Here is a 24,849-nt window from a genome sequence, read left to right as displayed (position 1 = left end):
ATATTTTTTAGTTTACGACTTCCTTCAGCATGCTTAAATTGCATTATTTTCTAGTTGAATTTATACTATTGCATATATATCTATTTTTAGCTCGATTTCGTCCTTTTATCTAATTTACCGCTAAAATCTACTGAAGCATATCAGAAATAGTGAGCTTGTTGTTTAGTTTTGTATTAGTCAGTAAACTTTTAATATCTATAACTATATTTGTAAACTATATAATTTCAATTTATGTGCATGAGATTATGGATCGAATTCTGTTTTAACTTTTAAATAGATTTTTACATTCAACTCTTTATAACGTAACTATTTTTGCTAGATACTTAAAAATTATTATATATTACTAAACTTATACCATATTGTTATCAGTTTTAGCAAGCTTATTCTGACGATGTGCTAAAATAAATTAATCATTAAACTTTCAATCTTTTTAAAAATGAGTGATTTGTGTTTATACTTTTTAATAAAAACCAGTACAAAATAAAACTATTCAAAATATTAGTTATAGTTTTTACTTTTTTTTTCCGATAAGTGACTATTATTAAAAACTGTATAACATGTTTTGTTTTAATCTACAAATAAAAAAAAATAAAATTAGTCAATAAAAGTTTATGTTTTTTTTACTAATAAAAAAAGTTTAGAACTAATTTCAAATATTTTATAGAATTTAAGTATCAACTTAAGTGTATAAAAATAAAGATAGTTATTGTTATCTGTGATCATTATACTAAATTTATAACAAACAAGTTGAAAACCGTTTAAAATTTTTAAAAAAATTAGTAAAAAATTTGTATATTACTTATTTTATAAGAACTTGTTTGTATATTTTAAAAATTAGATTTATTTCTTAGCATGTTTTAACCTAAAAGCATTAAAATAATCGAAAACTATTTTTGACACTAAATCCTACAAATGTGTTTAAAATCTTAATAAAGTATTCCAGCAAAGTTTTTTTCATTTTTATTTCAAATAGAAACTTAATCAAACAAATTTTAAAACAGTTTTTCAAACTTAAGTTGGTGTTTTATCTCAACGTGGTCCTACAGTTGCTTCGGGTAAGTGAAAGATTCACCGCAAGTTTCGCAACAGGGAAGTTCGTGCTCAAATGCTCAATGAGGTGTGTCGAGTACTTAAACTTCCTTCCGTTGCAGTTGACGCAGACGAACGATTTCGGGAAACGCCCGTGGTGCTTACGGCTCACATGAATGACGGTCGACTTTAAGCTTCGAAAATTGCACAGGAGGCAAATTTACACTTGTAAACTCCTTCTGCGTCAAAATTATGTTATTTTGTAAAGTTTGTTCTTTAAACCTCGATTAGAAAATATACATTTGTTTCTTTAATGTTTAAGAAAAATAAACGAGCTTATACTGCATCTAAAAATTTATTTTACATATATATATATATATGTATATAAAAACTATTGGAGAGTTGACAGCTGAAGATGTTCAAGACAGCGGAACTTAATAAAGAACAAAGCAATGCAAAGCAACTTGGTAAAAATCGACATAAAAAGACCAATGAAAGATGTTTTTCAACTACAAAACTCTAAAAGCTTGTACGGAACTAATCGTGTTACCAACAATAGATCTACAATTACTGGTTCTGATCCAGTGTTAAAAATGATAAAGAATGTTTCTAAAGACAAAAAGGAAAACTTTAATATCGTAGACGTTGTCCATCATGTAAATTTTGATTATGACGTTGGTATTGAAAGCGTGATATTTGAAAACAATAGCGAAGCACAGTATACAGTGTAAAAATAAAAGAAATACTGTTCGCTCACCTATTTGAATTTGAAGGTAAGTATGATATCTTTCGCTAGTTTAATACATATATGCATTTGATCAAAGTTTAAATAAAAAAAACATAACCTTATGGTTTAATTTAAACTGTATAAAAAGTTTTAAAGAACCTTGACGCATTTTTTATTAACAGTTAACCTTTTTGAAAACATTAGTTAATACAATAAATGTCGTTAATAGATACCAACTGTTAGTTCCTTTATAAAACCACAAATAAAAGTTAGTTTATAAGAGTTCTTTAGGAATTTCAGAGAAATCAATTGGCGATGTTGGGTAAATTGTACTTTTCTGTTTCTGAAGAGTTGGACTACTTCTCCTTTCAGGTTTAACTAACATATTGAACTTCAATAGTTTTTGCAAATTCTCAGCTTTTTTGTCTAAAATTTTAATTTATTTAGTTTGTTGACTTTAAGTTGTTTTTTAAATAATAGTCCAAACTCTGATGACTATTTTTCAGAATTAATTTTTAATTTTTTGAAATTGTTAGTTGCTTTTTATTTTAATGTAAAATTACAAATTGTTTTACGTTGATTGATGTAATATAAAGTTTATTTATGAGGAAAGGTATACCTAAATGAGGAAAACTACTTTAATAAAATATAAACTATAGATACAAAACAATGAATATTTACAATAAAGTTAATGTTACAGTAGTTTAAGTAAATATTCATAAACTACTTAACTACAAAAGATTTATTAGTATCATTTGGAAGTTTAAGACAAACCTGAGTTATTTTGATTATTCGTCTTATGTAAAAACTTTTTAGTATTACAACTTATAGGATCTCTCCGGTGAAGTTTTAAATTATAAGGCCCATTAAAACGTGAATCACAATTGTTGCATACTAATAGGTTGGGCATGTTCTTTGCGTGTACCGATGAAATATGCTTGATATAACAACTTTTATCATAAAACTTCAAGTAACTGCATCTTTGACTGATTCTGCATTTGTAAGTAGATGACCCTGAAAAAAGCACAAAAAACTAAAATCTAAAATGGTAACAATAAATACTTGTAATCTATCTATAAACCTTAGGTTTATTCGAAATTTTACCAAACAGTGATTAAGTACTACTATCACATACTAAATAAACAACTTGAAGAAATTAAATCAAAAAAAGTTTGACTATTTTTGAAAATAAATGTGTTTAAGCTTAAAAAAAAAAATTTCAGAGATTGTAATAAAAAACACACCATTTGTATCAGTTTTATCTACCAAGTGAGCGTAAATCTTGCTGTAAAAATCATTTGTATAAATATTGTTGGTCGTAAACCAAACTCTTATTATTAGTTTAGGCTCACCAATTATAATTCCATCGTGTATCATATCGGTTTGCTTAGGTAAAACTTCTATAATACCATCAATGTTTTCGGTATAAACTAAGTCTATTGACCATTTAGTGTTCATTCTACCTAAGTGTAAATTGTTTGATACTGGAACAGTTTTTCAACTGCTGCATTACTACTACACCCAGCTTACTACCATTATCATAGCCTGAAAGTACTTTTTTGTCCTCTTTTATCGTAACAGTTTTGTCAGTTACATTTAAGCTTGTTGCTAATTGAGTTGAATCGTTTTTTCTATATGAACTTTTCAGTTCATTAAATATATACCGAGACTTTGGCTGGTGTATTTCAATTAATTTGTTAAGTTCATCCAAGTTTGAAGTATTCAAAGTGTTGTTAATTAGTTCATTACCAAACAGAACATTCTTTTTTCCAAGACAGTTTTCGTTGAACGACATTTCATAATCTTTAGAATTAAGTTGGTCAAATGTGTCACTTTTGTAAGCATTTCTAACAAAAAAAGATTTATAGTTGTTTATGTTTAAAGCATCACCGTGTACTTCATTTTCTTCAAATAAGTCTTTACTGTTCGAGTTGAAAAGTTGAGGGTTGTTGTTATTGAGCAAATTTTCAAAATTAAAGTCAACCGATGAATTATATGTTGAGTAAGGTAGGTGATCTTTAGAATGGTCATTTATAACATCTCTTTTGTTTTCAAAGCACATTGTTACTTAAGTTTGGTCCTCTAAGAAATTGTTAAAACTGTATTTATTAATTATATATATTATATTATTGAAAAACAAAGTTATATATGAAGTTCATCAGTTTAGTAAATTACAAAAGAAGATAGTCACATAGACTAAAGTTGTTATAATATTTTTTTAAAGTACATACGAACGATACAAAACTACCTGTCTAAAGTTTTAACCATTTTATTGAAGTTAAAATTTTTAGGTCATTATAATATATCACATAAACAAGTTTGTTTGTGAATCTTTATTAATTACTAACTAACAACGTTTAAACCCATATAAATAAGCACATACAATCGTTAATATCATTAAAATAATTTAAAATACTTATAGTTATGTCTAACCACTAAGAATTATGAGCTTCGGGTTGTTAGAAAGTATTTTATTTTTTTTAGAAACTAAAAATGATGTTGTAATTTGCTTTAAGTTAAATAAAAAAAATTCTAAATTTATATAGCTAAAAAAGGGTATAAGGAGACAAAAAATGCAATATAAGTTTGTTAGAATATATAAATTAAATATTTTTTTTTTAAACCTACCATCACAGTTCAAAATTTCATTTCCGATTTGAACTCTTTTTTGGGTTGATGGTTGTACAGTGTTGCAAAAACAAATGTTAGAAGGGACTTCAGGATAACTCTTTTTTACTTCATATGCAGTCTAAAAGGTTAAATAGAAAATAATTGAAATACAGTTTAAAAATATTTAGTTGGTATATACAACTGTATAAATTTTTGAATTCAGTAAATAGTTTTTACAACATTATCATAAACTTTAATAAAATGCTCTAACACAATCAATAACTGTTTTTTGTGATTCGAAATTTTTAAAGTAGATCATTTCTTAAAAAAAAAACCAATATTTTATATATTATAAACAATTTATAAGTTTATATAAAATACTTTAGGTTTATTTTAACAGTTTGAATTAAAAAAATAGATGTTTTAGCATTTAAACCACAAAAAAAGCTATTGAACTAGATGTAGTAAAAAAACTAACTTCCGCATTTATGACTTCATTTCCACCATTTTTCCAGTTGTAATAACGTTTAGTGCCAGACAATTGGCTTAATTTGATTTTTTCATTTTCAAAATTTAGTTGACTGAGAAAGGGATCTAAGTTTTTTAGGTTTAAAATAAAATAACCTTTATGTTTATTATTCTAATAATGTATAGCACTTAGTCAGGGTTTCGAATAAAGGACGATTTGGCCCAAAAGGGACCATTTTTACTATCAACAGAGGACAACAAATAGTTTTCTTGAAAATTGAAAAACTTGAACTTTTATTCTATTCGTTTAACAACAATGATATTTAATCAACATTAAAAAAAATTAGAAGAATGAAAACATGTTCAAAAAAGTTTAATACACTTAATAAAGTGATTACAAACATTTACAACACTCTTATTAAACACAACCTTTTGAACTGAAAATTTTGCTTGACACTTTTTTGTTTCCAGTATTTTCTCGCTTAGCTACAAAAATATCATTAAAGCTATCTTATATTGTCAAAAAAACGGTAGTAACTTTTCATGTAGGCGTGCTTTTATAGCTTTTTCAATGTAAAAATTGTTTCAATATAAAACTTAAAAAGATATTACTCATTAAATTGAAAACTAGTATTAGGATATTTAAGAAAACAACTGCTGCTATCTATCTATACCAGGGGTCGGCAGGCAGTTGGTGGTCGCGGGCCAAATTTCAAGTTTCCAAAGTCTTCGCGGGCCGCAGTTTTAGTTTTAGTGACATTTGAATAATCTTATGGTTTTAGTTTTAGTCACACTAGAGAAAAGTTTTACCTTTATTAACCTTATTATTTAAATTGACTTTTAGCTATACATAGAATGCCTATTCAAATTAATATTCATTAGATTATGATTTACATTGACTAATGTACTTTAATAAATATGTACTAATATTGTTAATAAAATATGTACTTCCATAAGCACTTAATAAGTTAAACTTAATACTTTTTTATTTTTACTACAACCTAACTCTCTATAAAAACCTAACTTGAAAGACAATTTATGGATTACTTCTATACATTTGTATAGAAATATCAACAATTTTTCATATTTCTAAGAATATTTACTTCGAAAAAAGTTTTTACGAGTTAAATAATTTACACTCATTAAGAAATTTAGAAATTAGTTAACATAACAAAATTAATACATGTTTGTATTCCAGAAAGCTAAAATAAATGATTTAACATAATTAATTCTGAAATAATTTAATAAAATATTTTATTAGTAATTAGACTTTTACATGGTTGCCACTAAAAAGCAAAAATATCTGAGATTTATCAAACCAGCTTAAATTTATTAAAACTTGAAAAAGCTAATAAATAGTTGTTAATCAAGCTTAAATACCTAGTTAAAATATCATCATTATCAAAAAGTACACAAAGTGTAAGAAAACAAGAAAAAAAATGCAATAAGTAAACTACACAACAGTCATAAAAACTATTCTGAGACATGGAAGATTTCTTAAAAATGTTTGAAATAAAAGCTTCACACACACCTGAGTTTTCAAGCTTTTAAAATAGCCTGTTTGTGTAGCAATTCAGTTAGTATAAAATTCACTACATTAAGAAATAAAAAAGGTTATTAACAGTAAATAAACTACATGCCAAAAATATATAAGTCAGCTGAAATTGACAATTGAATTTCTTAAACAAGTTTAACAAAAGTATAAAATTTTATTGAGTCATTAGCGAAGTAGATATTTTTTTTAAGCATGATAGCAATTCTTTATTTGCAATAAGAATATTGCATTTAAAAATATTAATTGTAAAATATAAGACGAGCTACAAGAATAAAAAAAGCGTTAGTTAGGAGTTATTGCGAGAAAAAATAAAATAATCACCAAAGTCATTTCCGACAAAGCACATTATTATCTTCAGTAACTACAGAATAATCAGAAAAAATTGATAAGGCAAGTAATAAAGTAGCAAAATTTATTACCTAAAACGAGTTATCGTTTATAATTGAAAATTTTTATATAGAATTGATGTTAAAATAACTTTTGTTTATTTCTTCAATGACAACATGAAGTCGTGTTTAGGAAATGCATTAAGGTTATAAAGTCGCATAAATCAAATTAGGACTTTAATCAAACTGTTAACATGAGATCACTGATAGAAAAACTATTGCTCATCTAAGAATTTTTATTAGAGATGTTTTTACTAACTTTGACAATTTAGTAGAATTTCTTTGTTTAGTTCCAATGCGAAGCACAACAATCGTTGGAATTTTTCAAGTAAAAGTGCAATGTACCAATACGGAGTTTTTGGAAGTACAATTCCTTCTTTTATTTTTAGTATAAAGTTTAACTAAAGTTTAAAAAAATGTCTTAAAACATTTACCAATATTAAAAAATACTGTTAAGCTACTATAATATTTTTTTTTAATAAAAAAACATTTATTTGGTAATTTTTTTGAGTTATATCGAAATTTCATTACTTTAAATGTAAAAGTTGTTTAAAATTCCAGGTTTTTTCAAAAATTCTCAAATTAAAGTTTTTTTCTAGAATTTTTAACCGTAAATTCACAAATTCAAAGCTTTTCCGGGATTCAACTTTTTTGGCAACACTGATTGTTCATTCTTCAATATACACAATAATATAAACAATATTTTGAATTATATCAGCTGCAAAACTTAAAACTTAACATATATTAAAACTTAAACTAACACTGTTGATTGAGCAAAACATACATCATAAGTTTAATTTGCCACTTTTTCAAGCAAAAAAGCTAGCCTGAGTCAACAAACACTATCCTGATATTTTTGTATACAAAAAACAATTCTAGCCAAAAACTTAAAAAATGACTTAGTTGGCCTGAGATTTAAAGTCTTCAAATAGTGATAGTCTGAGTGTGTGGCAATGTTTAGTTGTTTATTTGCTTGAATTTGAACTACTTTGATTAACAATGTACAAACTTTTTAAATTTACCATCCCTATATCTAGTTTATATCAAATAGGTAGCTCGAAAAAACAGCAATTGTGTGTATTGATATGCAAGGCATAAAAATTAACTTAGCTTGAAAAAAACAATGTTTGATAAATGGAATGTATACCTAACAAAAACTATATTAACTTATGACATATATATTATTTTAAATGTGTTTGTACAAATTAAGATATGACATGTATAAATAACAATGTTAGAAAAGTATGCATAAACTAAACTTAAACTAAGTAAAGTATTAAATAAAAAGTTGTTTAAAATATGAGCATTTTTTTAAGTTGGTGTGCATAGAAAACTTATAAAAATTTAGTTCGTGTCAAACCAAAAATCAAATGAACCTTGATTCTTATTACTATGTTATTTTAAATGTATTCAAACTAAAGTATAACATTTACAAATAAAAAATTATAAAAGAAACTGAGGTATAAAAAGTATTAAAAAATTATGTTTAAGCTATAAAGAAATGACACTTAAGTTAACTACTGTGCATTACTTTTCTACAAAATGGAAAATATTTGCATTTAGTTTATTTAATAAATAGGTATTATATAACCAGTTTATTAAATCCAAGCACTCTTGACACTCTTTTTTCAGATAATTACTTACTGTTGTAAAAAAGAAGTAATTATGAAACTAGGAAACATATCCTGTTAGAACGTTAATCTGTCTTTTTCAAATTTTTAAACTAAAGCAGTAATTACTTGAAATTATTTTAAAATGTTATAGAGAGACTTAAAATCAAACTAATCAAATTAAGTCGAATTACCGAAAATATTCAACTAAAAATATAATTTTGCTCAGCGGGCCACATTTACATGCTCGCGGGCCACAAAATTTTCTTTCGCGGGCCGCATTCCATTCAAAAAAATAACATGCTCGCGAGCCGCAGATTTACCCTTCGCGGGCCGCAATTGGCCCGCGGGCCGCAGTTTGCCGACCCCTGATCTATACAGTTAGGAAGTGTTAATATTTAGCTTACCACATCTTTTCGGAATTTGATACCAAAGTTCTTTGTTTTTCGTATTACTGATGTCCAGTAGAAATATTTGTTTTTCAATTTCTTCAATTTTTCTTTGTTGTGCTTTAAGTTCTTGTTCATTTTGTTTAATTACGTCATTAATGTTGTCATAAACTAACATTCTTCCTTTTAATTTATTCTTTTTTAGTAAAAACTTGCCAAAAACTTCTGATTTAAAGAAATAAATTAGTATTTAGCAATTATAATTTCTATATTACACTACTTAATTAAAAATTGTTGTAATATACAAGTAGACTTAAAACACGAAGTACTAATAAGAGTTTTATTGCAACAAATACATTATTAAAAAACTTCTTAATAATAAAACTAGTAATTTTTTTTAAACTCATTCTTTACTACATGTTGTTGTTTCTATGAATGTAGATACTCTATATAACTTAAATATATTTTTCATTCCCTGCTAGTAAAACACTTTTTAACAAAAAAAAGTTTGAGACTAAAACATTTACAAATACACAAAAGACTAAAAACAACTTATGCACTAAATCAGTTGTGTATGTTCCAAAAATAATAAATATAATAACTTTTAATACTTTAATATAATACTTGGTTATAAATTACTTTTATTTATAGTAAAGTATTTTTTTTATTTTATAAATTTATTAAAAGATGTTAAAAGTGCTAATCAGATCACATTTCTACTGCTTATTTTTAATTATAGCACTTTAGAAAAACTAGACATACATTTCAAAGCAAGCCTTAACTTAAATTCTTTTGAAATATGTTTTATGTAATTTTATAAAAAAACAATTATAAGTACTTATAAAAAGCTTTCTATCGGAAAAGCTTAGCACAGTATTATTGATATAAAACGATAAGTTAATATTTAAAAAAATTCTAGATATATTTTATTTGATGAACAATAAAAAAGCTTTAAAAAAGTTTGGTCTGAGGACCTGGTGTACAAAGAAAACTTTGGTTATCAAGTCGTACACCACATGCTTATAAAATTTCTTACGAGCTATTGCACACAATTTTCTTTATCTTCTAAATATTTAAGTCTTTCGTGATAAAACAATCAGTTAAACGAAATGAAAAAAAGAAAACTAAACGAAAATTAACTGAATTTTTTGTTTAAAAATGTACTTTAAAACTTGTCTAATAACATGAGAACTAAAAACATATATACAAAATAAGGTTATTATTAAAACTTGAACACATTCTACTGAGCCCACTTGAAGGGCTTTTAAATAATTTATTGAAATGTACGATTTTAAAAATACTGGAACATATGTTTCATAAAGACAAAAAAGATTGTCTGTAATCTTCAACCAGTTCAAATTTAAAATAAAAAGCACTTTAATAAACAAAGATGCAAAAGTTTACAAAAAAAAACAAAAACAATATGACGTAAGAGTTGAACACTGCACATTACAAATATTCAGTACAAAAATCGATCTACCATCTAACTAATCAAACAACTAAAATTTACAAAACCAACAGTTAAGTGACTATAAAATACTTCAAAATTTGGTAACAACCCTGTTTGTAGGCTGTGCTTAAAAGAACCAACAGCCATTATGTATGCGTTAAAAAAGGAAGGTTGTTTAAATAAGAGGAGTGATTTCATATCGTCTTGTCGACATATGAAAAAGCTCCTCTTAATATACAACAAATTTATTTCTATTTTAAAACTTTTTTTTTTCATGAATACTTGTATAAGTCTAAAATTACAATAAATGAAAGCAAACAAAGTTTGCAAGCATAAAAAAGATTTTTTTTTGATTTCCTTAGAAAAAGAGATTTTTCAACATGAGTTTGCTCGAAACATTTTCTCAGCTTACTATTAAATATTAATTAAGTTAATTTTCTGTTAATGTATATACAATAATAATAATAATATTATTATAAATTAAATAATACAAATAAATATTATTTTTACATATATTAAAAAATAAAAAATAAGACAGCTAAACTAAATAAAAAAGTGTTTATTAACTTTAAATGTTTTTATTGTTCATTGCTTTGTTGTTTACTAGTGGTACGTATTGGTAACTTTGTTAGAGAAAAAAAACATTTTAATGTCAAATTATTTTCCTATCTGGCTACTTTTGTTTTGAGGTGAACCATAACATTTTAAATACAACTACTTTAGTTCGTTTAAATTACTTTGCAATAAAATATCTATTTATTTTTATTAATATTTTTAAGTATAATTTTAAAACTTAATCTAAAATAAGGGTTTTAAAACTTATTGTTTAATAAACATATTACAGTTTAAAAATTTTCGTACTCAACAGCAGTGGCGTCGCGTGGTATTTTTTTTAGGTGGTGCAGAATTTAGAAAAAAAAATTCCTACTTTAAAACTCTTTTTTATCTTAAATAAAGACTTTTTTCTACAACAATTACATTAAATTGCTAATGTAACCTGGGAAATTTTGTTTAGAAATAAAACATTAATTTTTTCAAAAAAAAAATTATGTAAGAAAATAACTTAAAAAAAAAGGTAAATACTTTGTAAATTTAAGTAAATATAAGAACATAAGAAAAATAATTATTTTAAGTAATTTACAAGACTCAAAAAATGTTAGCTTACTTATGAGTATTAATTTTTAAGAAGGCTTTGAAATTTAAACTAACAGTAGAAAAAAATTTGGACAATACAAATTTTTATTATATTGAAAAACACAGCAACTTTAATAGTTTTTCTTTTGCCTCAACTTAATTTAAATAATATTTGATTAAACATCATACTAAGAATGGTAATTTTACTAATATTTAACTTAACAAAAAAAAGAAATGTCTTATTAGACTTGGCAAGAACATTAAAAAGTCTACAAACAAACAAAAAAATGTTATGTACAAACTTCAAGTTTATTTTAGATAAAATTTATTAAAACACAGTAGAAAGTAATTGCTTATTTACTGATGAATATTGAAAAAAATAAACGATTATCAACTTATAACTAATTAAAATTTTTATGTTTGAAAAAAAAACAGCTTGACTTTTAAGTTAAAACACAAAAGTAAAATAAGCAAGCTCATAAATATCAAATTTTACGAAGTCTCTAACTTACAATTTAGATTAAACAGATTAAAATTATAATAAGAAAATACAGCAACTGCAATGATATTTTTTTAGCCTCAACTTTAGTTAAAAAATATTGGATTAATTAAATATCAAACTATTAATAAATGTTTTACTAATATTTAAAAAATAAATGCTAATTATACTTGGCAAGTAAATTAAAAAGTCTACAAACAAATAAAATGTTGTGTAGAAATTGAAATTTTTTTAAAGAACAACTTACATTACTCAGTAAAGAAATTTAAAATTCGTTTATGATAAAAAAAAAGCTTAAATAAGTAAAAAACTCAAAAGCAAAACAAGCAAACTAAATAATATTAAGTTTTACAAAGGATCTAAAGTTAAAACTAAAAGTAGCTTACAATTTAGATATAAGAAACTTATATTATAATAAAAAACACAGCAACTATAATAATATTTCATTTTAGCTTCAACTTTACTTGAAAAATATTGGATTAAATACCAAACTAAAAATAATATTTTTACTTATTTTTAACTAAACAAAAAAAAAGAATGTATAATGAAGCTTGGCAAGTAAATAAAAAAGTCTACAAACAAAGAAAAATTTATGTACAAATTACAACTTCTTAAAGAAAAACTAAACTTGCTTAGTACAGAAAATAGTTACTACTGAATGTCTACCTAAAAAATTAAATCTAAAGTCTAACTTTGCAAACATAAATACTTAGACTCTTACTTTTCACCTTTGTAACTAAAATTCATTCTTCTCTCCTTTTGGATGATAAATTTCTCAATCACCTCTTCTTTGAAACTAGTACAGTTTTTAATTAATTCCTTCCAATCGAAATTACACTCAAAGAATTTAATCTTGACTGACCCATGGTGTTTCTCAAAAATGTTTTTATCCTTTTCAAAGATGAAAATGTTCTTTCAGCGTCTACACTAGTCATGGGAATAGTTATCAAAGTTCTAAGAAGCTTTGTAGTTTCGTTAAATATTTTAGTCAGGTTATGTTCTTCAAGATATAACAGTATTTTCACTAAATCATCCTGATGCATGTGAATAAAATGTTTTCAGTTCTCTTTCTAACTGTTTACATTCAACTACAGGATAACACTTTTTCAATGTTTCTCTAAGTTCTAAAAGAAAACAGGATTTATAAACAGTAAAATATTTTGCCAACAAAAACTGTGAAATTCTTAAATTGTTCTAACTATACAGAGTAAACTAATAAATAATTTCAATATTGAAAAATAATTAAAATAAAAGCAAGGTTGCCACTCTTTGAGTCAAAAGAAACTGTCCTGAGTGACTTTGAAATGCCATGAGTCACCATGTGTTTTTGAGAAAAAATCAAAATACCCTGAGTTTCCATGAGATTTTTTAGAACTTAAAATATCATTAAGTTTCACTGAGTACCCTGAGTGTGTGGCAATCCTAAATACAGCTAAAAAAAAAGATTAAAATAATTTAAAAAAAAAAGAGTTTCATTTTATCAATAACTTTAAGGACATGAAGATTTTTTTTTAAATATATTTTTACTATCAAGTTTGAAAACAACTAAACTTTTGCTACACCTGAAGATAAGCTTTGCTTTTAAGGGCATAGGGAGGATGAAACACTTTCTTCACAATTTGATCTTATTTAAAGAAGTTTTTACTAAGCTACAAGATGCTTTTTACAGATTTTAAAAATTCAAAATACTTTTTTAGATATAGCCGGTCAAAGTCGAAGGCAACAAAAGGTTCCTTACAGGAGGCACAAACTAAAACAGCGTTAAAAAAAAAAGTGTTTTACCCCCCTTTTATGCCCTTAACATATACTTTAGAATTATTTTACTGAACTTATTTTATACAGTTTTAATTTAACTGCAAGGCATTTTTTATCAATATAAAAAATCATATTAATTTTTGAGATATGGTAATTCACAGTCAGAGATACAAAAGAGTCCTATTAGTATAATATAAACTCAAAGAACAAATTTACAAATCACTAAAATCATATCTTTTTTATAAGTTGGCCTAAAAATCTTTAGATGTTTCTTTTATAAAATAAAACAATTTGCTAAAATAGATATTTAAAACACTAAGAAAAAAAAGTTATAACGAAAGTAATATTTTTTTGTATATATAAAAATATATACTGATAGTTAAAAATTTAAAACTTCTCTTCAACAAAAGTATAAAATTTTATAAAGATTAGGATGAAAAAGTTTGATAAAAATTGCTTTAAAAATGATGGAGAATATAGGTTTTCAGTAAAATTGTATTTTTTTGCTGTTTTAGTTTGCTCCTTGTATAATAAATCAATGTAATCACTGGCCTGACCGGTTGTATCTAAAAGTTTAATTGGAAGTTGCAAGTTTATTAAAGAGTAACTATTAGCTTTCTGAAAAACTTAGAATAAGAACAACATGAAAAAAAGTGCCTATACATCCCCCCTTACCCCTCACTATTTTGCACAATTTTTTCAACAAACTTTAAGATTTTATTAATTTTTTTTCTAAACTTAATGTTTTTTGTTTGAGGTTTAAAATTCAATACTTTTTTAAGGGTATGTTTTCTGTATTTAAATTTAATTTGTTTTTCATTTTGATGACAGTATTTTTCTCAAGAGCTCAACTTTTTAAAGTTTAGTTGGTGAGGCTGTCGAACTTTTCAAGAAATTTAAAGATAATTTATAAATATGTAACTATTATAAAAGTAAAAAATTGGTTAGTTAGTTTTCATGTGGCCATAGGGGTAAAACACTTATATTTTAACTTTAAATAAACTTGTTAAATTCAGAGTAAAAAACTAAAACTGCTTTAGTCAGCCTGAATATTTTCTAATTTGATCAGTTTTAATTTATCTTAGGTCATCTTGAGTTTTTTTGACATTTCTAAGTTATCCTGATTATGAGGCAAGGCAACCATGTTTCAACAATTTTATCTAAATTTTTTGCTTTGTTTATGAAAAAATTAAACCAAAAGTCATATAAAGTAGACTAAAATGTTAAACTACTCTAAGTAATCAAACTTTCTTGGGGGGTCAGACCAATATTTTAAGTTAAGGCTATTTACTTTATTTAAATATGTGACTGTTTCAATAATAATAATTTTTATTTAATATAAATCTAAATTATTTTTCTGTAAGAGTAAACTAGAAGTTTAAAATAAACTGCTTAATATTTTTTTTCAGAACTCAAATTTTACATTTAAATATGATTTAATTAAATATTTTATTAACTTTATGATTACAATAATCAGTTATAGTTAAGTTTATGTATGCAGATTAAAATAAAAAATCGAATTTCTTAGACTTTGGTGATTTAAGTTTCTTATTTTTTTTTTCAAAATATTTAATTTATGACAAGTTTAAATTTAAAAAATCATGTGAATGCATAAACTCAAGTTTAATCCTTTGCAGTAGCTTAGCTTTGTTTTTATTTTATGTTTACAATAGCTTGTAGATGATACTTAAGCATGTCCTGTTTTAGGGAATTTTCAACTTAGCTTACTTACCGCAAGATATTGATTTTGAGGTAATTCTTGAAGAAATTTTGCTTTTTTGAGTTCATTTGCGGCAGTCAGCTAAGAGTTTGCGGCAGTGAAGTGGGCAAAATGGTCGTTTTCTAAATTGGAGTTTTAAAAGAGATTTCGTTTTAAAAAATAACGAAAATATTATAGATACTTAATTTTTTCCTTACAAAATTTCCAGGTGGTGCAGTTGCGGCAGTGCAACACCCCACGCGACGCCCCTGCTCAACAGATGTATTTACTTTTAAGTGTTAACAATATTTTTTTTTTTGCTTAACATAAAAACAAGCCTTTATTTTGAGAATTACTTAAAGTTTTAGTTAATCAAAATTAACAAAAGATATATTATAACTATTTTAAAACAAATAAGTTGTTTATATTGTGAAACCTTTTATAGCATACAATTATACTTTTGGTAATTTTTCAGGTTTGCAATTTATTGACAAAAAAATCAATCTGAGTGATAAGAGAATCTGAGTTACATTTAGTATGCTTGGGGTGCCTGATTAAACAAAACGATTAGAACAAATTATAAAAATAAGTCGAAAACTGAAAGACACCCAACAAAGCTTAATTACCTGGAAACAGCAAAACAATAAAAAATGGACTTAAGAAAAAGAAAATCAATAAGTTAAAATAAAAACATTAATTCCAAAAAATACCTTAACTAAAAAGTAAAAAAAAAAGCCTGAGTCTACCTAAAAAAAAGTAAGTGAGCTTAAAATATTTCCCAACAACTTTAAATTTGTGTTAACTGGGATTATTAAGCTTGGAAATTTTTAAAGTTTTGTAATTGTTCGAGTTATTGTTACTATTTGTTTTTACATGTCATTGAAAAATAACTTGAATAGTGCTATCTAATTTTTTTACATGCAAATATAAATTTAGCATTGATAAGAAGTGTTATTATGTAAATCACTGTAAAACAAATGCACTCGATTTTTGAGCAAAATGGTCATAATCCATGTTGTAGTTTTATAAGAAAGGTTTATTTAAAAACAAAAATAAAAAGATTTAGACAGAATATATTTTCCATCAAATATTGTAAGCACTAATGCCCCACCCAAGTTAATCTTCATCTTTTAATTTAAACTTTTTTCTTTAAAAGTTTAAAAAGCCAATGACAAAAATAAAATGTTCGATAGTTTTTAAGCATACTAACATTTATTTTCATTTATTTTACATCATACGAGGTACAAGCTCAAGTTTAATCGCACGTGTAGCTTGAAATGATGTGTTGATAATTAAACAAGACTATTAATATTTTTATCTTGTTTGTACGGCGTTTAATTTTTTTTGTTTAAGTTTTAAATGATAGTTATAAAAACATTGTGTTTTTTTATTAACACGATACATGATTAAACAACTTAAACTAAACTAGCGGTATCATAATAATAATTTTTTATAAGTTTGTTCTTAAAACACTACATAAAGCTTGATTTTTTTTAATCCGGAACCGGTTCCGGCCGGAATTTAAACAAAAAATGAGATCAGTATCCGGTAGATTACTAACAAAAATGAAGTGGAATCCGCCCCGCGAAAAGTAAAACTTCGAGCATGTAGATCTGGCCAGATTAAGTAGTTTTTAAACCTTTACTAGATTTTTTCATAATGTTTTTGAAATAAAAATCCAAAAAATATATTTTAGTACAAATTACAAGAGATTTTAAACTTACACTAAATATTCTGAGGCTTTAAGTGAATTTTAAATATTATGAAATAGTTTATTAAGAGCGATGAAAATTTAACACCCAAAGATTTTGGTTAATTGTGTAAACAAATATCTTTCGGCTACCGAGCTACTCACCAAGTGAAAAACAAAAGCAAAGGTCATGGGTCGAAAAAACGGGAATTAATTCGAAACTTGCAGTTTAAATTGCGAGGTTTTGAAGTTAAAAGCAAAAAATATATGTATCTCAAGATCTATTAAAAAATAAATTGAGTAGTTTTTTGCGAACTTAATGAAATTGGAACGCTTCGGCCCGCAAAGTAATAATTTTTTTAAACTAAAAACCTTGCCCACCCATAATCTAAGCTGATGGTAAAAATTTGATTTTTTGAAAATCTTTCAAATGTATGTGTTAAGGTTTTAGAAAACCAAGTATTTAAAAGTTTTAGTTCAACTTAGTTTTAAGTTATTCGTTACTCAGAACTTTTTATTCAGAAAACATGTCAACTTCACCTAAGTTATAAAAAGTTTTTGAGTAGTTATATCAATCATGTTACAGTGAAAACTTCAAGGTTTTAAAAACTTACTTTCAATTACTAAAAACAATACTTTTTAAGAACACTAAAGCCCTTTAAAAAGACTTGTTTTTGTTTTTGCTATGCATATTAAGTTTCAGTTCTTAAAGTTACGCATATGTGACCAGTTAACTGAAAACTTAAATAATAAACTTTTAATTTGTTCTAATTTCACATTAAATAGTAATAAATTAGTTTTGTGTGCTTCTTAAACTTTAAGTCCTAGCTTTTAACTTCTAATCTTAAACTTAAACTAACTCTAATTAAAAATCGTTTCACGGTTTAAACCAGGAGTATCTAACTTATGCATCTTTGTTGACTGATTTTTTATTCCAACCTTTTGAATAAAAATAAGACTTTAGATTATTACAATTTTTTGAATTAATAATCAAGCGTTTATCGTTGCAAGGGGTAGAGTTTGAGACTGATGTTTTTTACCATAAAAAAAATATGTATGAAACAGGCTTAAAGTTTAGAAAACTAAGGTAATTCAAAAATAAAAAACTGTATTTACTAATTAAGTAAACTAATTTAAGCGTCCAAATACAACAAAAAAAAACAAGTTTTAAAATATGTTTGTAATTAAATCTTGTTTTTGTAAGTTTTGACCAGTTCTTAATCGTGATACTTAAACATAAAATTCAAACTTTTAAGTTTAAAGTGCAGTTTCAAAACTAGACGGATGCAAAATTATTAGTTTCAATTCTAGATGTACAAAACACGGTTCAGACGAAAACTTTAAATGTTCAACTAGGCAGAATCTTTCAAAAAATCTCAAGTTGTCATGGTAAAAAAATTAAAAAAAATTTCACAGCTACGTCACAGAACAGAATGCTTCAATAAAAATGTGACAAAAACTCACTTTTTACTTTTTGTTTATGTAAGGATGTTTTGGAAGACATTCACTTTACTCGCGATCGCCTTCACGGCCAACGCGCAGGTCCATAATCATGTCAGCTATGTGAAAACAATAAAAGAAAGAGAAAGATTCGCCTACCACGTGAAAATCGAAGTCGTTCCGATGAAAGACGATCAAAATCAGACGGGGTGGTTTGGCGGCGGCTCTCTGCTGAACGAAAAATGGGTGCTGACCTGCGCTCACATATTCACTTTTAAAGATAAAAGCATCAAGCTACTCGCGATCAACCCTAAAGACCTTAAGAAGCTGATCACGCGCAACGGAGAACTGCAGGCGCGCCATCATCCCAATTGGGATCGTAAAACTTTGGAAAACGACATAGCGCTCGTCAAGCTCAAAATGCCGTTGCGTCAGGAAGGGATTTCATACGTCACCTTGCCGAAACAAATCGGAGGTACATCTGACTACGAGGACATTAAAGTAGGTACTAAGTTTCAGTTTTGCGGCCATGGTCAGACTAGCACTAAAAGAACAGCAGTCAAAAATTTGTATTACGGGGAGTCTTACGTGTTGAATTTTGAAAGGTGCGAGATGGAGAAACATCGAAAAGAACAAAACGAAACCAAACAGATATGCGCAGGTTAGAAATTTATTGATTATTACAGTCTTACCCAAGATATTATTTTGCACCTTTAAGTTGTAAGAAAGGACTTTTTTATGAAATAAAACATCAGTTTCAAACTCCACCCTTTGCAACGATAAAAATTTTCTGGGCAAAAGCAAGTGTGTTACATCATGTGTAATTTTACTTACCTTTTTAGTATTAGTTTTATAATTAACAAAAAATATAAATAATATAAAAGCTACTTTTTAAACATAATAAAAAAAACTTTCGGTCGTACACCAATTTAAGAACACACACTAGCTTTAAATCTCGATAATAAGCACCACAAAAAAGTTGTAAATAATAAAGCTAAAAATACCAAGAATGACCGGCAAAAGACAAAAGTCACAGCAACTACCCAACCATGTGATCACTGCCACCAATACGGCACAATCATTTGATGACTCAGGACATTAAACTAGTATAAAAATAAATACAACACCTTTTAAGACTCTCTCAACAATAAGAGTTTATTTTATAGAGTCATTTAAATGAGTAGATGTTAAAAATGCACGAAGGGTGACTTTTGCACATTATGTCACTATTACTTGGAGCCTTACGTTGGCACGTTACAATTTTGAGGAAAAAATCATTCTGTTTTTCATAAAAATATTTATTTGGGTGAACAAAAGCATGAAAAATAAAACCACAATGTATATATATACAATGACTGCTATATCTTATAAAAATGCTATCAAGTATTTAAACTACAGAGCTATAATATTTAATTTTTTCAAGGTTGGATCAGTGAAGATCCAATAGACGGAAAATCTGGGTCGGGCTCGGGTGACTCAGGGGCAGGCATGGTTGTAATAAATGAAAATGAGGGCACATTTCAAATTTACGGAGTGCTCAGCTACGCTAAATCCCAAACGGGTGTACGCCCAGGGACTTACGATTCATTTGACATTTACACAAGAGTTAGTCACTACATGGAGTGGATAAAACGCGAAGTCGTTTATCAAAAGCGAAAAAGCAACTGTAACGGGATCGAGCCGAAAAAGCGACGCAGAACTGAGAGCGGGGTGAATTTTTTCTCGGCGGTCCTCAGCACTTTGATCTGGCTGTTCGCCCTCAGGCTCGCTTTGAATTTGTAAAAACTCCAAGCTTTGCTTTCTGTTTTCAAGCCTGAGAACTATTTGTACAGTAAACGTTTTAAGTTTATAATTTTATAGCTCATTTTTAATGATCTATAAAATACTAATACTTTCTAGAGAAGATTTAAAAATAACTCTTAGGTTTTGTTAACGAAAAAGCTTGGTATATTGTCTTAGTCTACGAAACTTATCTTATCTGCATTTAATGCTTATTAAAGGTTTTTAGATTTAAAATTTGTGTTATACTGTTACAGTTAGTTTAGGATTCTAGGTAGTCATAAATAATTAGTAAATGAACCATATGTATATTGAAAAAAGTTAAAGCTTCTTTTTTTTTCAATTTATTACTTTTCTGGTTACACTTTGTTTAAAAATTTTAGCTACACTCAAGCAGAATCTTGGTTTTATAGTTTTATATGTTTTTCAAAAGTTATACTTTAATTATTTCTCCATTTGTTTTTCAAAATTTTATTCTATTCAAATAGCTATATGAACTGAATTAGCGTAGGCAGTTATGAATTCAACGTTTATTTGATAATTTTTTTTTGTAAAACAAAGCAGGTGTAAACAATAATGTTTTATTTTGTAACTAAGCCGTTTTATAATTTTTGAAAACATTTTAGTCAGATAATATCTATCCAGATAATTTTTGGGACTAGTGGTGGGTCTCAAATGTGCGAGCAATTTAAAACAAGACAATAAAGTATGTTGAGTTCAAAAGTTCATACCTTTAAATGTTGTGGGATTGGAGCCGATAATTTCTGATCCGCGATCACTTCTTACCCGATCACTTCTAACCCGATCATTTCTACCCCGATCACTTCTAACCTGATCATTTCTAACCCAATTATTACTAACTTGATCATTTATAACCCGGTTAGTAAAAAAATTATGTTTTTTAGATTTTTTTAATCCGTACTTATTTGAAAAACTAACTAAACTTTACAAAAGTGATCTTAGATTGAAGTTCATGTTTATTTTCTCCCAACAAAACTTAGTGTTAATATGTTTCTACTTGAAACATACCTTTTTTTTTTTTAGTTATAGTTTAAGATTTTGTTTTTACTTTTTTGAATTTTTCTAAATATTAATGTGTTTAAATTGAACTTTTTTTTTGACTATATGAGATTTACTAAACGACAATCATTTTAAAACAAAGGGAAATTTCGACATGTTCTTAAATTAAGAATTTCAATACACCATCGCTTTTAGTTCTTTGTTCTTAAAACAAGTTTATTACAGAATTTAATAGCTAAGTGATACAGCTAAAATAAGTTATGCTTTTTTTTTGAGTTTAAGTTTATTGGATTAGTGTTAGAGCATATAGAAAAAGCTGCACACTTTGGCATACTTTTAGCCTGCGTATTATATCTCGAAAAATAGATATAAGTTTTCAGAGAGATTGTTTTTTATTACCTTTTTGAATTAACTTTCAAAGTCAGTATCTTTGTTTTTTATATCACCTTAATTTTTTTGATAAAAACTATTTTTGTTATTTTCTCTTTTTTCATTAATTAGGGTCTTGCTTGGTCAATTAATCTATTCTACATTCACTAACGAATAAAAACATTTCAGTTAAACTCAGAAAACAAAAGCTATTTTAATTTGTTTTCAACTTTTCTACAGAAACTAAAATACACATTTATGTTTCTTAGTTTGCATAGCATCAAAGAAATAGCATTTTATTTCTTAATATGATCAACAAAACTATCTTTACTTGTCAGTGAGTTTAGATACTCTTAAGTCTTTTACTAAGTAATAAGACCGAAACTGAAATAAACAAAAATTAACAATATTCCAAAAAAGTTTTTATAAAACGAAAAAATATTAAAGCTAATTCAATGAAAATAACTGAAAAAAAGTAGTAAAATGTTATATGGGTTTGTTTTCAATCTATTAAGCGAAAGAAAGCCAAAATGTTCCACTTTTTCTAATGGCTCTTGCACCAACCCAATAAACCCGACTTTTAAAAAACGTAATTTATTTTAGCTGTTTTAATTAGGTAGTAGTTTTTTCTTTAAATACTTTAAGAACAAAAACATTATAGTGCGTTGAAAATTTTATGTCAAGATTTTTTTTCGAATTTTCCCTCTTTTTAGAAGATATTTTAAGGACATCGCCCTCCATCTGTCCTTTTGAGAAGCTAATATTCTTTCGAGTGTCTACCATCATATTAAAAATTGACATTTTCCAGTCTTAAAAAGTGTGTTAAACAAGCGCTAAATTAGAGATTTTAAAATTTCCGCGCAAATAGAAATTTTCCTCAAAAGAAAAGCAAGCTCTCTCGAATCAATTTGACATATGAACACGTTTTCAAAGAAAACGAAAGTCAAAAATTGTCAACTTCTTCGAGACGTGGTTTTTTCGTGTCCTTCTTATTTGCTACATTATCCGCTTCATTTTTTGAGTTTAAAGCTGTTTCCTTTGTTACGTCGCCTCTTATTGATTGAAGTTAATATAACTTTGCAGCTTCCTACTAAATTTGGAAGAGTTCATCTCAAGTTCTTTGTAAGTGTTTAATGCTCAGTGTGTGCTCATCTACTTCCATTTGTTGTTGTTCTCCGTAAAGCTCCGTAAAGTGTTTTTCTTGTATATTACTTAGTCGCTAAAATAATAGTAATTTTTGTTATGCGTCCTTTTTATCGTTTATAAGAGTTACTGTTACATATTTTAATCTTTTCCCATAGTTTTAAAACGTCGTAATAAATAGTAGTTTGTATTAAATTTGTTTAATCTTTGTTGTAACGCAACCATAAAATATAAATTAATATTTTGTCTTTTAAAGTTTCTGTAACATATACTTGTTTAAGTTAAAATTAGTTTTCTAACTAGATCGAAAACTAAAGTTATTAGTTTTCGAGTTTTCTAATACTATTAAAGTTATTTAATACGTACTGTTAGGGTAATTTAACTTAAGTAGATTTTGCCACGAAGACCTTATAACATTTTTTATAAGCCGATGCATAAGTTTTAAATTAACTAGCATTTATACAATTACTTAGTTTTTAGTAGCGCATTAAAATACTTTAATATTTATCTTTTCCCTATTCGCTCACCAAACATGTCCTTTACCCCTCGTAACCATTATAGACCTTTTAGTTCGTTCCAAGGACAGTACAGTAGACCTGCATCTTATAAAAATATTAGGTCAGATGGCTACAGCACCAGTTGGTCAGTAAGTTACAATGCCAGTTGGTCAGACTGTTATAGCCGTAGGTCACATTGGTATAACACTATTACAGGTGGTTATAGTCGCCTTAATAACAGTAAGTCAGATCGTTATGACATTAGGTCAGATGTATATAATGACACTAGTTCATTAAGTTATATTGACCTTACTTCAGATCGTTATACTACTATTAGGTCGAACGGTTATAGTGAATAGTTGTTTATATTATATTTAAGTACCTTAACTGGTGTTGTAACAAATTGTCCTTTATTATTTTTGATTTTAATTTTTTCAACACAAGTATGTAATTTAGCGCTAAAGAGTATATCTGTTTACTTTGACTTGTGATATCAGTTGCTATAAGTTGAGTTAATGTATGTTGTATATTGCTTTTGTTTTAATAAAACACTGATCACAGATTGTTAGAATTTGGTATATAATTTTAGCAGTAATAACTATTAGTAGTTTGTAATAAAAATTGTTATGAGTGATTCGGGTGGGTGTCACTTTTGCACGGCGACTCTTTTGCACGAGCGTCACTTTTGCACGAGGGGACACTTTTGCACGGCGTCATTTATGCACGAGGAGACACTTTTGCACGGCAAAATTTTTTTTCACGATGACGATTTGTTACGGCAGCATTGTTGCACAACAATATTTTTGCACAACGTCACATTTTTACGATAAAATGTTTGCACAGCGACATTTTGGCACAATAACTTTTTCGCATGGAACATCAATTTTGAATATGGTAAAAATTTTTGTTTGCTAGTACCAAATCTGTAACATAAAAAGATACTGAATACTAAAATTTTATAAAGTACTTATATTAAAGGCAAAAAATAAAATATTTAAAATCTTTAACAGTAAAACTTAATGTTAGAAACAAACTAACGAAAAAATAAAATAAATTTTTTTTACAAAAGATTCATACCAGGGACAGAAAAATCTAATATATTTAGAAACTAGGATAAAAAAATACTTTAAGTGTTAGTAAATTGTTCTAGTTTATTTTGAAATATATTATATTAATCAACAACTATGCCTTTTTATATATTTCACTATACGGTTACAATTTTATTGTCCATATGATGGACCTAGGCATCAAAATTTAGACCATTTAAACTGAAACACACATAAATAAAAAATAAAATTAACACAAATAGTTTATTTATTAAAACAAAGAGAATAAACATAGTTTCATATAACATTTTTAGGTTAGAATATAAAGCAAAACTCTAAGCAAAAACTTATACTTATTTACACTTTGATGTAGAACGATCAACATTAAATATTTAAAAGTATTGACTAACAAAAAAAAATTAAAAACTAACGCTCTAAGGACATTAACAATAGACTGGCCAGATGAATATTCACTAAATACATTGAAAAATGACTCATTATCAGTTGAGTAAAGGTGCTGCTAATAAAATTGAACTACAAACTAAGCTAAATCT

Source organism: Thalia democratica, chromosome 6, assembly GCF_965202585.1.
Source record: "Thalia democratica chromosome 6, ktThaDemo2.hap1.1, whole genome shotgun sequence".
NCBI classification, from domain to species: domain Eukaryota; kingdom Metazoa; phylum Chordata; class Thaliacea; order Salpida; family Salpidae; genus Thalia; species Thalia democratica.
Note: the sequence above shows the minus strand (reverse complement) of the source record.